Genomic DNA, 17,209 nt, shown 5'->3' on the forward strand with positions numbered 1-17,209 from the left:
TTGAGTTGCGTGAAATTTCTAGGATCAACCAAAATGCAATAAATATGATATGCAATGATGATCTAGTGTATAACATTCCAAATTGAAAATTTGGGATGTTACATCACTCAAACAGAGCTGCATTTATTTCAAACTGGCCCTAGCTTGTAGCAATATTATTTATTAATTATTAGTCAATGCAATACTAAGCGAATACATGGCACAAGATAGAGTGATGTACATCCAGAATTGTGGGTTCCACATTAATAGAATGAACATGCAGATTATAAATAATATATAGTTCCTATATCCACTTATTGATTGCTCAAGCTCATAGTTCCTCACAACTTGTATTATTTAGAAGGCCAAAGCCAATATATATACATGTACAAGAGGATGCCAAGAGGCTACAAAAGGATGCCAATAGACTAGAATACAAAAGGCCAAAGGCCATTATCAATATAACTCTAACACCCCCCCCCCCTCAAACTCATGGTGGATCCACAACACTGAGTTTCGAGAGGTGAAACCCATGTTGCGCTCTTGTCTGGGACTTCATGAAGAAGTCCACTAGCTGGAACTCGGAAGGCACATACTGAAGAGCAATAACATGATCCTAAACAGCAGCACGCATAAAAAAGGCATCAACACCAATGTGCTTGGTAAGCTCATGCTTCACGGGGTCCCACGCAATACTGATAGCACCTGTACTATCAGACAAGAGGGTGGTAGGTGTAGTAACTGAAACACCAAAATCCTCCAATAACCATCGTAACCAAGTCACCTCTGTTGTCAAAAGAGCCATAGCTCGCAACTCGGCCCCTGCACTCGAAAGGGACACTGCAGTCTCGTCTTCCAGGCAATGAGGGAACCACCAAGAAAAACACGGTAAGTAGAAAGTGAACGGCCATCCGAAGGATCACTAGCCCACGTAGCATCCGAATAGGCCTGGAGCTGTAACAAGCTAGAACGAGGGAAGAAGAGACGGTGAGAGATCGTGCCACGAAGATATCGTAGAACACGAAGAAGGTGACTATAGTGAACTGAAGTAGGAGCGGAAACAAACTGACTCAGAATATGGACGGGATAGGAGATATCTGGATGAGTGACGGAAAGATAGACAAGACTCCCAACAAGATGACGATAACGCGTCGGATCAGACAAGGGTTCCCCATCAGAAGTACGAAGATGAACATTGAGCTCCATAGGAGTCTCAACAGTGCGCTCATCACTAAGAGCCGCACGAGAGAGAAGATCCTAGATATATTTTTCTTGGGAAATAAAAAAGCCATCAGAGGTAGAAGAAACCTCAATCCCAAGAAAGTAGCGAAGAGGACCAAGATTAGACATAAGAAACTGCCCACTTAGACATGCCTTAACAAAGGCAATGTACTCAGAGTCATCACCGGTGATGATCATGTCATCAACATATAGAAGAATAAGAGTCCTACCACAAGCAGAAAGGTGGACAAACAACGCTGGATCATGAGCACTAGGCGAGAAACCAGCGGCAGTCACCACAGAGGCAAAACGCTCAAACCAGGCACGGGGGGCTTGTTTAAGGCCATAAAGAGAGCGACGAAGACGACAAACCATGCCATCAGGAACAGAATACCCAGGTGGTGGCTGCATATAAACCTGCTCACGCAACTCACCATTTAGAAAGTCATTCTTTACATCAAGCTGAGACACAGACCAATGACGAACAGAGGCCACAACGAGAAGTGTGCGGATAGTGGTCATATGGGCCATAGGAGCAAAAGTCTCATCATAATCACGACCATGCTCCTGTTGAAAGCCACGAGCCACAAGACGAGCTTTGTAACGCTCAAGAGAACCATCAGAGCGAGTCTTAATATTATAGACCCACTTACAAGTGATGGGACGGACACGAGGAGGAAGAGAAACTAGATCCCACGTGCCGGTGCGCTCAAGAGCAGCAATCTCCTCTGCCATCGCAAACTGCCGTTCAGGATGAACAACAACATCTCAATAAGAAGTCGGCTCAAGAACGGTCGAAAGACCATAGAGAGAAGGAGAATATCGGTCGGGGGCAGACAAGGCCGAGAACGAAGACCATAAGTCAGCCAAGAGGAGGAAGACGACGCACCAGAAGTAGAGGGCGCATTAGTAGACTTGTCCACAACACGTGAACGACGAGTATAATGGAATGGAAAGGAGGGAAGAGGTGCAATCACTGGAGGTGGAGATGGGGAATGTATCGGTGATGAAGGTGGAGAAGGGGAAGGTATCGATGATGAAGGTGGAGAGTTATGAGATGAGGGAGGAGAAGAAACCGTAGGAGAAGACGGCATCGGATCTGCAACGGTGGGACGAGGAGTAGGAATACTGGGCACAGAAGGAGGTGTATCCGGAAACGTAAGAAAAGAGATGTCCTCCGTGGAAAAGGCCGAGGAAGATGGACGCGGGTAGAAGGGACGAGACTCATCAAAGGTCACATCCCGCGAAATATGCATGCGACGAACGACAGGATCCCAGCATCGGTAGCCCTTATGCTCATCACTGTATCCCAGAAATACACACTCAACAGACAGAGCGGACAGTTTGGTGTGTTCACTAGGGGCAAGCAAAACATAGCAAATGCAACCAAGCAAACGAAGCGACGAATAATCAGGAGAACGACCAGAAAGATGCTCGAGAGGGATACTGCCCTGTAGAGCAGCAGATGGCTGAATGTTGATGAGATAGGTGGAAGTGGTAACAGCCTCAGCCCAGAACTGAGGTGGAAGAGAGGTGGCGATCATCATCGCACGCGCCGTCTCAAGAAGATGACGATGATTGCGCTTAGCCACACCATTCTGAGCATGAGCACCAGGGCAAGAGAACTGAGTAAGAGTACCCTGCTCAGCAAGGAATCCTCGCAATGCATGGGAGATATACTCACCAGCTGAATCTGCGCGAAAAACACGAATAGGAGTGGAAAACTGGGTATGAATCATGGCAGCAAATTTTTTGTATATAGATAAGACCTCACTACGAGAAGACATGAAATAGATCCAAGTGTACCGAGAAAAATCATCTATAAAGATAATATAGTAGCGATGACCCCCTTTCGAAGCGAAGGGAGCCGGACCCCAAACATCATAGTGAACGAGATCAAAAGGGCGCTCGGACACGGACTCACTGTGAGGATAGGGTAGCTGAATCTGCTTACCAAGTCTGCAACCCAGACAATCCAACGAAGCGTTACCGGAGACAGGCCCCAGAACACCACTGTGAACCAAAGACAAGAGACGAGAACCACATAAATGGCCAAGACGATGATGCCACTGCTGAAAAGAGCTGGTAGCTGCAACAACAGGGGCTACGAGACTGGCGATGGTGGCAGCGAAGGGAAGACGAAGCCAGTCAAGTTCCCAAAGACCATCAGAGCGGCGCGGGCCAGCATCAAGCAGAGCACCAGTGCGGCGGTCCTGAAAAGAACATGAATCAAAGTCGAGAATGACCCTACAATTAGAGTCAACAATCTGACCACGAGATATGAGCTGCATGGTAAGTCGAGGAACATGAGCAACAGAGGGAACATGAAATGAAGAAGTGTTAAGAGTGCCTCGACTAGCTACAGCAAGGGGAGTGCCATCAGCTGTAAGAACACGAACAGGAGGCTCGACGGGTCGAATGGAGGTTAAAGTGGAAGAATCATAAGTCATATGAAAAGATGCTCCAGTATCAAGAATCCATGAGGATGTACCTGAATGATTAGAAGGTGGTTTCTCAATGCCAGAACAGTCAGTCACAGAACCTGCAGAACCAGACAGTGAAGAATCCCAAGCAGCAAGCAGGCATTGTAGTTGCGCAATCTCACGCGCAGATAGGGACATGGCGGAAGAGTTCGAGGTAGAAACACCTATCGACAATGAGCAATCGCCACCACCCATGGAAGCTGGGTGTATAGTCGATCAAGAGTAATGAGTTCACATAGAGCCACATCTGAAAGCCACTCAAGGAGTTGATGTAGAGTGGTCACCGCAGCTCGCTGAAGACGTCGTAGGGGACAACGTCACAGACGGACGAGCACTAAGCACCGAGCGACGGCACATGTGTGAGACGGGATCAATATACGGAACACCGTCCAGGCAACGACTGAGATGCTCCCTCGATGGAAACATCATATCACTTTTTTTTACTTTCTCTCCCTCTTTTTTTTATCACAGAACACGAGTCAGCCAATCCACTAGAATGACGTCGCGTGAGGAGCTATATAGCAGCGATGCCGAAGGCTGCAGGCCCAAAACAATGGCCCAAACTGCCACTTCCAGCAAAGCCGCCACAAACAGATTGCAGAAGTTGCGGACTTCGTGCACGCGCAACACGACGGGCTGGCATACAGATGGCAGCCGAGGTGGACAACGGCGAAGGCCGAAGGACGCGGGCGTCAACAGCGTACAGCACCTCGAGCGCTAGACAGCTCAATCCGGGCGGCTGAAACAGGAGCAACACGCGCTCGATCCGGGCGGCCGAAACGGGAGTAGAGCAGCACCAGCGAGCAACGCGCGCGGGAGGGAGCCGGGGACGGCATGGCGGCACACACAAAGCAATGATCAGGAAGGAGCCGACAGCCAGGTTCGGCAGGGCCAGCGGCGGGACCTTGGAGGAAGACGAGCGGCGGCGCCCTTAGGGATACGGGTGGACGGCGGCTCGATTTGGAGCAGATCGGAAGAAGAAAAATTGCAGCAGCCACTTGGAGGATACGGGCAGACAGAACTCCAAGCCAATGAGATCGAAGGAAGACCAAGCAAAGAGAAAAAAATCTGATCTAATTAGCACGAGTTGCAACGTGCCTGAGGTGGAGACCCTAACTTGACTCTGATACTATCTTACAATAGCAACTTGTATTATTTAGGAGGCTGAAGCCAACATATTTACATGTACAAGAGGATGCCAAAAGACTAGAATACAAAAGGCCAAAGGCCATTATCAATATAACTCTAACAAATTTACACTTATGAAAACGCAAGCATGTGTTCCTGGATAATCAAGTAAACATCGGTGCTCATTTCAGAATTCCATCACATCTACGTAAGATGGCCTGATGCTGCAATAATCTTAGAGCTAAACTACAACATAGATCAAGTACCTAGTACTTCATCTGTTTAGCTATCACCATATTATCCATAAATTCACATAAAAACAACCCAAAATGCAAGAGACTTTTGAGATACATGGGATGTTTTAAAATAATTTCATGGATCATCTTGTCGATGTAGTGGCTTTAGGCAAAGAGGTGTGTTGATGGCCCGTAGACCCCATATGTGCAAAAGTGGATCAGAAGCTTGTCATTTTAGCAAACATGTCACCTCCACAACTCGAACAGATGACAGTGAGGCATTTGGCACCAAAGTTGGACAAAAGAATAGCTAGAATGGGCCTCTCTAATTGTTGAAAGCCATGGACAACGCCAAATGGAAATAGCTGGAATATGCTTCGCTGCAATTGTTGGCACCAAAATTAGACGAAAGTTTACTACCTTATGTGTAAACTCTATTTCCTTTTCTTTTTCCTTTTTACTTACTATGGTATGCTTTTTTTGAAGTGAATAATATGAGGAAAGCAATATGCAGATAAATAATACTCCATCTATGCCATATTAATCGATGCTCAAACGGATGTATCTAGCTAGATACATCCGTTTGAGCATCAATTACTATGGGACAGATGGAGTAGCTGACACATACACCATAAGTGTATTATCATTTACCACTCATTGTGGAGTGTAACTTGTAGCAAAAAAAGAAAAAGAAAAGGCATTCAGATCTAAGAGTTGTCGAAAAAGGTTAGGACCCAGTGACCAAAGAAGAAACACAAGTAAGGCTACTAACATGGCTTTCCATAGAGCAAGAAGAACATTATTTCCGTCTGTGGCCAAAGAGGAAAGAATTAAGGGTAAGGGGGAGCTCTATTATGATATCTGGCAGGTACTGATAACTACATTTAGTTTTACAAAAAATTAGGCAGCCTAAAAATTATGTAGATTGGAAAAGATAAATCTAAGAGCAAGAGGGTTGACCATGTTTAGTAATTTTTTTGTAATGTGAAAAATAAAATTATTTCTGCTTATCAATTAGATGTCCACATCACAACTTTCTATCTATTTGTAAAATTTAATTTTATTCTCTTCCTTCAGGGCAGTTTCTTGGTAATTAGCATACAACATTAGAGACAAATGGTGAATTAATTCTTATCCACTACATGCTTGCCGCTAGCACAAATAACACTAATACTAGAAAACAAAATAAACTATATAATAGAAGATGCTGAACAAAAAAGGATCGTGCAAATGATTGGGAAAAGGCTGCACAAAATCATGATTGTTTTGTTAAATCATGAACACACATACATTGATAGTAAGATGAGATATGACTTGTCAAAGTACACAAAGAGTAATTTGAGCCTGGTCAGCAGCCATTGCAAAATGTGAGCTTTTGGATTCCCCAAACCAACACATCAGAACAAATATCAAGTCTTTGGACTTTCATCATTTGAATCAAAATAGGAGAGGAAAAAACCCAGCCCGAGTCTAAATCCAGTTGTAGATAGAAGATGGAGGGAGGGGGTTTACAAGTAGAGTGAGCATCATCCTATGCAAGAACCAACTCACAAAAACCAGTTTCTAGTCGTTTGATTGATAATACCTACATCTAATTTGGAGTCCTATTGGGTGGCTCACTAAGGGCGTGTTTGGTTGCCTGCATATGGCCCAGTCTGGATCGCGCGGGAAGAAAGTGGCCCATTTGGTTGCCAGTGTTTACTATGCGGCTCGCATGGCACGAACCTTAAAGCACGTCTACGCCAGGCCCAGGGAAAATGCCCGAATCAATAGTAGCTCGCACGCTTGGCTCAGGCGACGATGGGGAGGGCAACGTGCTTCTCTCCTCGTGCGACCAGGGAGATGGAGCGAGCTCGCCCGCGTCACAAAAAATTCGGTGGGAGGATTTCGGCTCACCTCCTGCCGAGTCCGCCCCTATTTAGCCCCCTCCCTCACCGCCCCAACTCCCGCCACCATTCTCCCTCCCTTCAAGCTTTCTCGTCAACGCGCATCGGCACCGACGAGAAGGTAAGCGGCGCATCTTCATCGTCCGGCGGTCCACGGTGTCGGCGGTCCTTCACCGGCCGGCGGTGATCTTCTACGACCATTCCCCCCTCATCCTCGAGCTGCAGCCACGACCTCTGTGAGTTCAATCCCCCTTTCTCTATGTTCCTTCTAGCTAGATCTGAGCTGCAGCTAGGGTTTGATGTAGATGCATGGTTGATTAGTGCTCTGATATGTGAGCTCATATGGTTGATTGCTATGCTGCGGTTGCAATTTGTGGTAGGGTTAGATGTTCAATCATGTGGTAGGCTAGATTAGTAGTAGAGTTTGAAGTTGAACCTTATGCTTGTGTTGATTCGTGCTTAGATATGTGATTTGTAGCTATTGCTGGTCGATTTGTAGCATGTTGTTTGTTGTAGATGTATGTTCCTGCTCATAGATTGTCCGGTATGCTTAGTATGATAGCGATGAACCATGTGCTTAGTATGTTAGTGATGAAGCATGTGCTTGGTATGATAGTAATGAAGCATGTACATGTATGCTCCTGCTTTCATGGATTGTTCGCTATGTTGTGTGCTATGCTTACTATCAATGCGTGCTATGATTGTAGGACATGACCACGCAGACGCAAGATCTTAGTCAGGCCCTTGTCCTGTCCGACAGCCAGTTTGTTCCATCGTTTGTCGAGGACTCGCAGCCTATGTCTGAGATGGCACCTGATTCAGAGGTGTTCGCGTCTGATTCTGTCTATGTGTCAGTAGTGCGTGTTGAGCAAACTCCTCCTATTGTTGCTGTTGACGCTGCACTCAAGGTAGCAACAACAAAGACAAATAAGGATGGTAGGTCGAACAACAAGAAGTGGCAGCCATTCATGTCCATGTTCGTGCTGAATAAGATGTGTGAGCTCATCTCTAGTGGACTTAGGACTGACAAGGGCTTCAAGGAGGTGCACTTGAACACCGTTGCGAAGCAGGTGTTCAAGTTCTGTGGGCAGGAGGTGTTCGCCACCCAGGTGTACAACCACCTGAGGAAGTGGAGAGGTCGATGGATCCAAGTGTCCAAGCTGAGAGACCTTAGCGGCGCCTCATGGGATGACAGCACTTGCTCCATAGTTCTAGAGGCAGAGCACTACGCCGGGCATGTCGCGGTTAGCTCATGACCCTCTTCCTTTTCATACTGTCCACCATTGCCTACTCCTAATCGCAACTAATAACACTTGTGTTTCATTCTTAGGACCACCCAAGGGACGTTGAGTTCCTCAACACACCCATACAGAACTACACTCATATGTAGCACATCTTCTCCTTCGGGCTGGCAACTGGGAAGCATGCCATGGGCTCGGGGGAGCCTCTTGGTTCTTCCATGCCAGACTTCCCTGGGACCCCAGACATCGAGGTCCTTGATGGACCTAACAAGCCCTTCGAGAAGCCTTTCAACAAGGCCTTTGACCCTGTCCATGGTAGGAAGTGGGAGAGAGGAGGCCTGATGGAGGAGGAGATCAATGTCTTTTGCAGCATGACTAAGGTGGTGAAGGAGGTGGCAACAACCATCAGGGAGTGCAAGCCCCTCGACGTCTACCCTGACCTGTATGGTGTTGTCATGACCCAGGGTGGTGTGATAGCCTGGCTTATTAGGGATGATAGACTACTCATATCAATAAGGAATTTCTTCTTTTCTGGGAGCCCATTCGGAAAGAACTCCAAAGTTAAGCGTGCTCAACTTGGAGTAGTTTTAGGATGGGTGACCGACCAGGAAGTTGCTCCCGGGTGCGCACGAGTGAGGACAAAGTGCGCAGAAAAGAGTAGTATTGATCTGTGGGGCCAGTCTAGATCCCCCCATGAGTAATGACCACCGGCGGGTGTGTCCGGGGTGTTACAAGTTGGTATCAGAGCCGACCCTCATGGTTACACGGATTTTTGCAGACAGGTGCGCGGTCATGTTGTTCATGACGTTTGTGACCCGTCATGCACACGACATGGCACATGTAGTGGACTGGATGCACAGACGTATGTGCCAAGAGGGAATGTTTCTGTGGCTCGACGAGGACGTCGGTTCCTCTGAGTGGGGGTTGATACGTATCCAACGTATCTATAATTTTTGATTGTTCCATGGTATTATATTATCTGTTTTGGATGTTTAATAGGCTTTAATATGCACTTTTATATTATTTTTGGAACTAACCTATTAACCGGAGGCCCAGTGCCAGTTGCTGTTTTTTGCCTATTTTAGTGTTTCACAGAAAAGGGATATCAAACGGAATCCAAACGGAATGAAACCTTTGCGAGGATCTTTTTTGGAACAAACGCAATCCAGGAGACTTGGAGTGGAGGTCAAGGAAGCAACGAGGCGGCCACGAGGTAGGGTGGTGCGCCCCCCACCCTCGTGGGCCCCTCGTAGCTCCACCGACCTACTTCCTTCACCTATATATACTCTTATACCATGAAAACATCCAAGGGAGCCACCACACCACTTTTCCACCGCCGCAACCTTCTGTACCCATGAGATCCCATTTGGGGACCTTTTCCGGCAATCTGCCGGAGGGGGATTCGATCATGGAGGGCTTCTACATCAACACCATAGCCTCTCTGATGATGTGAGTAGTTTAGCACAGACCTTCGGGTCCATAGTTATTAGCTAGATGGCTACTTCTCTCTCTTTGGATCTCAATACATGGTTCTCCTTGATGTTCTTGGAGATATATTCGATGTAATTCTTTTTGCGGTGTGTTTGCCGAGATCCAATGAATTGTGGGTTTTTGATTAAGATTATCTATGAACAATATTTGATTCTTCTCTGAATTCTTATATGCATGATTTGATAGCTTTGAAAGTCTCTTAGAATTATCAGTTGGCTTTGGCCTACTAGATTGATCTTTCTTGCAATGGGAGAAGTGCATAGCTTTGGGTTCAATCTTGCGGTGTCATTTCCCAGTGACAGTAGGGGCAGCAAGGCACGTATTGTATTGTTGCTATCGAGGACAAAAATATGGGGTTTATATCATATTGCTTGAGTTTGTCCCTCTACATCATGTCATCTTGCGTAATGCGTTACTCTGTTCTTATGAACTTAATACTCTAGATGCATGCTAGATACCGATCGATGTGTGGAGTACTAGTAGTAGATTTAGAATCGTTTCGGTCTACTTGACATGGACGTGATGCCTATGTTCATGATCATGCCTAGATATCATCATAACTATGCGCTTTTCTATCAATTGCTCGGCAGTGATTTGTTCACCCACCATAATATATGCTATCTTGAGAGAAGCCACTAGTGAAACCTATGGCCCCCGGGTCTACTTTACATCATATTATTTTCCCGTCAACTAGTCATTTCTGTCGCCGTTTATTTTTCAATCTATACAACAAAAATACCGAAAATATTTAACTTATTATCTCTATCAGATATCACTTTCGTAAGTGACCGTGAAGGGATTGACAACCCCTTTATCACGTTCGTTGCGAGGTTCTTATTTATTTGTGTCAGTACTAGGCGACTTGCATGTAGTCTCCTACTGGATTGATACCTTGGTTCTCAAAAACTGAGGGAAATACTTACGCTAGTTTGCTGCATCGCCCTTTCCTCTTCAAGAGAAAACCAACGCATGCTCAAGAGGTAGCAAGAAGGATTTCTGGCGCCGTTGCCAGGGAGATCTATGCCCAAGTCAAGACATACCAAGTACCCATCACAAACTCTTATCCCTCGCATTACATTATTTGCCATTTGCCTCTCGTTTTCCTCTCCCCCACTTCACCCTTGCCGTTTTATTCGCCTCTTTTCCATTCGCCCTTTTTTCGTTCGCCTTCTTTCGCTTGCCTCTTGTGTGATTGTGTGTTGGATTGATTGTTTATCATGATGGCTCAAGACAATACTAAATTATGTGACTTTACCAATAGCAACAACAATGATTTTATTAGCAGTCCGATTGCTCCTCTTACCGATGCTGAATCTTGTGAAATTAATACTGCTTTGCTGAATCTTGTCATGAAAGATCAATTTGTTGGCCTTCCTAGTGAAGATGTCTCTACCCATCTAAACAGCTTTGTTGATTTATCTGATATGCAAAAGAAGAAAGATATGGATAATGATATTGTTAAATTGAAGCTATTTCTGTTTTCGCTTAAAGATCATGCTAAAACTTGGTTCTCTTCTTTGCCTAAAAATAGTATTGATTCATGGAATAAGTGCAAAGATGCTTTTATCTCTATGTATTTTCCTCCTGCTAAGATCATCTCTCTTAGAAATGATATTATGAATTTTAAGCAACTTGATCATGAGCATGTTGCACAAGCTTGGGAGAGGATGAAATTAATGATACGTAAGTGCCCTACACATGGTTTGAATTTATGGATGGTTATACAGAATTTTTATGCTGGATTGAATTTTGCTTCTAGAAATCTTTTAGATTCGGCCGAGGGAGGCACTTTTATGGAAATCACTTTAGGAGAAGCTACTAGACTCCTAGATAATATTATGGTTAATTATTCTCAATGGCACACTGAAAGATCTACTACTAGAAAGTTCATGCGATAGAAGAGATTAATGTTTTGAGTGGAAAGATGGATGAACTTATTAAGTTGTTTGCTAATAAGAGTGTTTCTTCTGATCCTAATGATATGCCTTTGTCCACTTTGATTGAGAATAATAATGAATCTATGGATGTGAATTTTGTTGGTAGGAACAATTTTGGTAATAACGCGTATAGAGGAAATTTTAATTCTAGGCCGTTCCCTAGTAACTCCTCTAATAATTATGGTAATTCCTATAACAACTCTTATAGAAATTTTAATAAGATGCCCTCTGATTTTGAGACTAGTGTTAAATAATTTATGAATTTGCAATAGAATTTCAATGCTTTGATTGAAGAAAAATTGCTTAAGATTGATGAGTTGGCTAGGAACATGGATATAATTTCTCTTGATGTTGATTCTTTGAAACTTAGATCTATTCCACCTAAGCATGACATCAGCGAGTCTCTCCAAGCCATGAGAATTTCCATTGATGAGTGCAAAGAAAGAACCACTAGGATGCGTGCTAAGAAAGATTGCTTTGTGAAAGCGTGTTCTTCTAGTTTTCATGATAATAATGATGAAGATCTAAAAGTGATTGGTGTGTCTCCTATTAAATCTTTGTTTGCTAATATGAATCTTGATAAAGATGGGACTGGAGATGAGTCAACTTTAGTTAAAAGGCGTCCCAATGATTTGGAGTTTTTAGATCTTGATACAAAAATTAATAAAAGTGGGATTGAAGAGGTCAAAACTTACATAGCAATTAACCCACTATTTTGGATTTCAAGGAATTTAATTATGATAATTTCTCTTTGATAGATTGTATTTCCTTGTTGCAATTCGTGCTAAATTCTCCTCATGCTTATGATCAAAATAACGCTTTTACCAAACACATCGTTGATGCTTTGATGCAATCCCATAAAGAAAAGCTTGAATTTGAAGTTTCTATCCCTAGAAAACATTATGATGAGTAGGAACCTACTATTAAAATTAAGATTAAAAATCATGAATGGTATGCTTTATGTGATTTGGGTGCTAGTGTTTCCACGATTCCAAAAACTTTGTGTGATGTGTTAGGTTTCCGTGAATTTGATGATTGTTTTTTAAATTTGCATCTTACGGATTCCACCATTAAGAAACCTATGGGAAGGATTAATGATGTTCTTATTGTTGCAAATAGGAATTATGTGCCCGTAGATTTCATTGTTCTTGATATAGATTGCAATCCTACATGTCCTATTATTCTTGGTAGACCTTTCCTTAGAACGATTGGTGCAATTATTGACCAGAAAGAAGGAAATATTAGATTCCAATTTCCGTTAAGGAAAGGCATGGAACACTTTCCTAGAAAGAAAATTAAATTACCTTATGAATCTATTATAAGAGCCACATATGGATTGCATACCAAAAATGACAATACCTAGATCTATCCTTGTTTTTATGCCTAGCTAGGGGCGTTAAACGATAGCGCTTGTGGGAGGCAACCCAATTTTATTTTTGTTCCTTGCTTTTTGTTCCTGTTTAGTAATAAATAAATCATCTATACTCTGTTATGATTGTGTTTTTTATGTTTTAATTAGTGTTTGTGCCAAGTAAAGCCTTTAGGATCTTCTTGGGTGATTGTAATTTGATCTTGCTGTAAAAACAGAAAGTATGCGCTCACGAGAATAATTTTCATTATTTACTAGAGAGTGATAAAATACTGATTACAACTGTAGTAGATCAATATAAAAATTATTTAGGATGTCCTAATTTCTCAGGATTTTTGGAGTTACAAAAGTATTCGGAACCTACAGATTGCTATAGACTGTTATGTTTTTGACAGATTCTGTTTTTCGTGTGTTGTTTGCTTATTTTGATGAATCTATGGCTAGTATCGGGGGGTATGAACCATAGAGAAGTTGGAATACAGTAGGTTTAACACCAATATAAATGAAAAATGAGTTGATTACAGTACCTTAAAGTGGTGGTTCGTTTTCTTATACTAACGGAACTCATGAGATTTTCTGTTGAGTTTTGTGTTGTGAAGTTTTCAAGGTTTTGGGTAAAGATTTGATGGATTTTGGAATAAGGAGTGGCAAGAGCCTAAGCTTGGGGATTCCCAAGGCACCCAAAGGTAAAATCCAAGGCAACCAAAAGCCTAAGCTTGGGGATGCCGTCTTCGTCTATCGGTAACTTTACTTGAGGCTATATTTTTATTCACCACATGATATGTGTTTTGCTTGGAGCGTCTTGTATGATTTGAGTCTTTGCGTTTTAGTTTACCACAATCATCCTTGATATACACACCCTTTGGGAGAGACACACATGAACCGGAATTTATTAGAATACTCTATGTGCTTCACTTATATCTTTTGAGCGAGATAATTTTTGCTCTAGTGCTTCACTTATATCTTTTTAGAGCACGGTGGTGGTTTTATTTTATAGAAATTATTGATCTCTCATTCTTCACTTATATTATTTTGAGAGTCCTTTAGAACAGCATGGTAATTTTCTTTGTTTATGAAATTAGTCCTAATATGATAGGCATCCAAGATGGGTATAATAAAAACTTTCATATAAAGTGCATTGAATACTATGAGAAGTTTGATACTTGATGATTGTTTTGATATATGAAGATGGTAATATTAGAGTCATGCTAGTTGAGTAGTTGTGAATTTGAGATATACTTGTGTTAAAGTTTGTGATTCCCGTGGCATGCACGTATGGTGAACCGTTATGTGATGAAGTCGGAGCATGATTTATTTATTGATTGTCTTCCTTATGAGTGGCGGTCGGGGACGAGCGATGGTCTTTTCCTACCAATCTATCCCCCTAGGACCATGCACGTAGTACTTTGTTTCGGTAACTAATAGATTTTTGCAATAAGTATGTGAGTCCATGGATTATACGCACTCTCATCCTTCCACCATTGCTAGCCTCTCTAGTACCGCACAACTTTTACTGGTACCATAAACCCACCATATACCTTCCTCAAAACAGCAACCATACCTACCTATTATGGCATTTCCATAGCCATTCCGAGATATATTGTCATGCAATTTTCCACCGTTCTGTTTATTATGACACGCTCCATCATTGTCATATTGCTTTGCATGATCATGTAGTTGACATCGTATTTGTGGCAAAGCCACCTTCATAATTCTTTCATACATGTCACTCTTGACTCATTGCATATCCTAGTACACCGCCGGCGGCATTCACATAGAGTCATATTTTGTTCTAAGTATCGAGTTGTAATTCTTGAGTTGTAAGTAAATAAAAGTGTGATGATTATCATTATTAGAGCATTGTCCCGGTGAGGAAAGGATGGTGGAGACTATGATTCCCCCACAAGTTGGTATGAGATTCCAGATGAAAAAAAGAGGCCATAAAAAAGAGAAAAAAGGCCCAAATAAAAAATAAGAGAAAAAGAGATAAGGGGCAATGCTACTATCATTTTTCCACACTTGTGCTTCAAAGTAGCACCATGATCTTCATGATAGAGAGTCTCCTATTTTTCACTTTCATATACTAGTGGGAATTTTTCATTATAGAACTTGGCTTGTATATTCCAATGACGGGCTTCCTTAAAATGCCCTATGTCTTCGTGAGCAAGCGAGTTGGATGCACACCCACTTAGTTTCTTTTGTTGAGCTTTCATACACTTATAGCTCTAGTGCATTCGTTGCATGGCAATCCCTACTCACTCACATTGATATCTATTGATGGGCATCACCATAGCCCGTTGATACGCCTAGTTGATGTGAGACTATCTTCTCCTTTTTGTCTTCTCCACAACCACCATTCTATTCCACCTATAGTGCTATATCCATGGCTCACGCTCATGTATTGCTTGAAAATTGAAAAAGTTTGAGAACATCAAAAGTATGAAACAATTGCTTCGCTTGTCATCGGGGTTGTGCATGATTTAAATATTTTGTGTGATGAAGATAGAGTATAGGCAGACTATATGATTTTGTAGGGATAACTTTCTTTGGCCATGTTATTTTGAGATGATATGATTGCTTGGTTAGTATGCTTGAAGTATTATTGTTTTTATGTCAATATTAAACTTTTGTCTTGAATCTTTCAGATCTGAACATTCAGGCCACAATAAAGAAAATTACATCGAAAATTATGTTAGGTAGCATTCCACATCAAAAATTCTTTTTTTATCATTTACCTACTCAAGGACGAGCAGGAATTAAGCTTGGGGATGCTGATACGTCTCCAATGTATCTATCATTTTTTATTGTTCCATGTTATTATATTATCTGTTTGGATGTCTAATGGGCTTTAATATGCACTTTTATATTATTTTTGGAACTAACCTATTAACCGGAGTCCTAGTGCCAGTTGTTGTTTTTCGCCTATTTCAGTGTTTCACAGAAAAGGAATATCAAACAGAATCCAAACAGAATGAAACCTTCGCGAGGATCTTTTTTGGAACAAACGCAATCTAGGAGACTTGGAGTGGAGGTCAAGTAATCAACGAGGCGTCCACGAGGTAGGGCGGCGCGCCCAGGGGGGCCAGGCATGCCCCCCACCCTCGTGGGCCCCTCGTAGCTCCACCGACCTACTTCCTTCGCCTATATATACTCTTATACACTGAAAACATCCAGGGGAGCCATGAAACCACTTTTTCACTGCCGCAACCTTCTGTACCCGTGAGATCCCATCTGGGGACCTTTTTCGGCGATCTGCCGGAGGGGGATTCGATCACGAAGGGCTTCTACATCAACACCATAGCCTCTCCGATGATGTGTGAGTAGTTTACCACAGACCTTCGGGTCCATAGTTATTAGTTAGATGGCTACTTCTCTCTCTTTGGATCTCAATACAAAGTTCTCCTCGATGTTCTTGGAGATCTATTCGATGTAATTCTTTTTCCAGTGTGTTTTCCGAGATCTGATGAATTGTGGGTTTATGATTAATATTATCTATGAACAATATTTGATTCTTCTCTGGATTCTTATATGCATGATTTGATATCTTTGCAAGTCCAATCTTGCGGTGTCCTTTCCCAGTGACAGCAGGGGCAGCAAGGCACATATTGTTTTGTTTCCATCGAGGATAAAAAGATGGGGTTTATATCATATTGCTTGAGTTTATCCCTCTACATCATGTCATCTTGCCTAATGCGTTACTCTATTCTTATGAACTTAATACTCTAGATGCATGCTGGATATCGGTTGATGTGTGGAGTAATAGTAGTAGATGCAGAATCGTTTCGATCTACTTGACACGGACGTGATGCCTATGTTCATGATCATGCCTAGATATCATCATAACTATGCGCTTTTCTATCAATTGCTCGGCAGTAATTTGTTCACCCACCGTAATATATGCTATCTTGAGAGAAGCCACTAGTGAAACCTATGGCCCCAGGGTCTACTTTACATGATATAAGTTTCCGATCTACAATTCTAGTTTACTATTTTTTTGCAATCTTTACTTTTCAATCTATACAACAAAAATACCAAAAATATTTATCTTATTATCTTTATCAGATCTCACTTTCGTATGTGATCGTGAAGGGATTGACAACCCCTTTATCGCGTTGGTTGCGAGGTTCTTGTTTGTTTGTGCAGGTACTAGGCGACTTGCATGTAGTCTCCTACTGGATTGATACCTTGGTTCTCAAAAACTGAGGGAAATACTTACGCTACTTTGCTGCATCACAATT

General features: G+C 42.6%; 1 pseudogene; it reads left to right on the forward strand.

Moving 5' to 3' along the window:
• The window catches only part of LOC125535311 (putative receptor-like protein kinase At5g18500), a 245,782-nt pseudogene that overhangs the window by 224,102 nt on the left and 4,471 nt on the right, over window positions 1-17,209 (forward strand).

Source organism: Triticum urartu, chromosome 3A, assembly GCF_056163025.1.
Source record: "Triticum urartu cultivar PI428250 chromosome 3A, HENAU_Tu73, whole genome shotgun sequence".
NCBI lineage: Eukaryota > Viridiplantae > Streptophyta > Magnoliopsida > Poales > Poaceae > Triticum > Triticum urartu.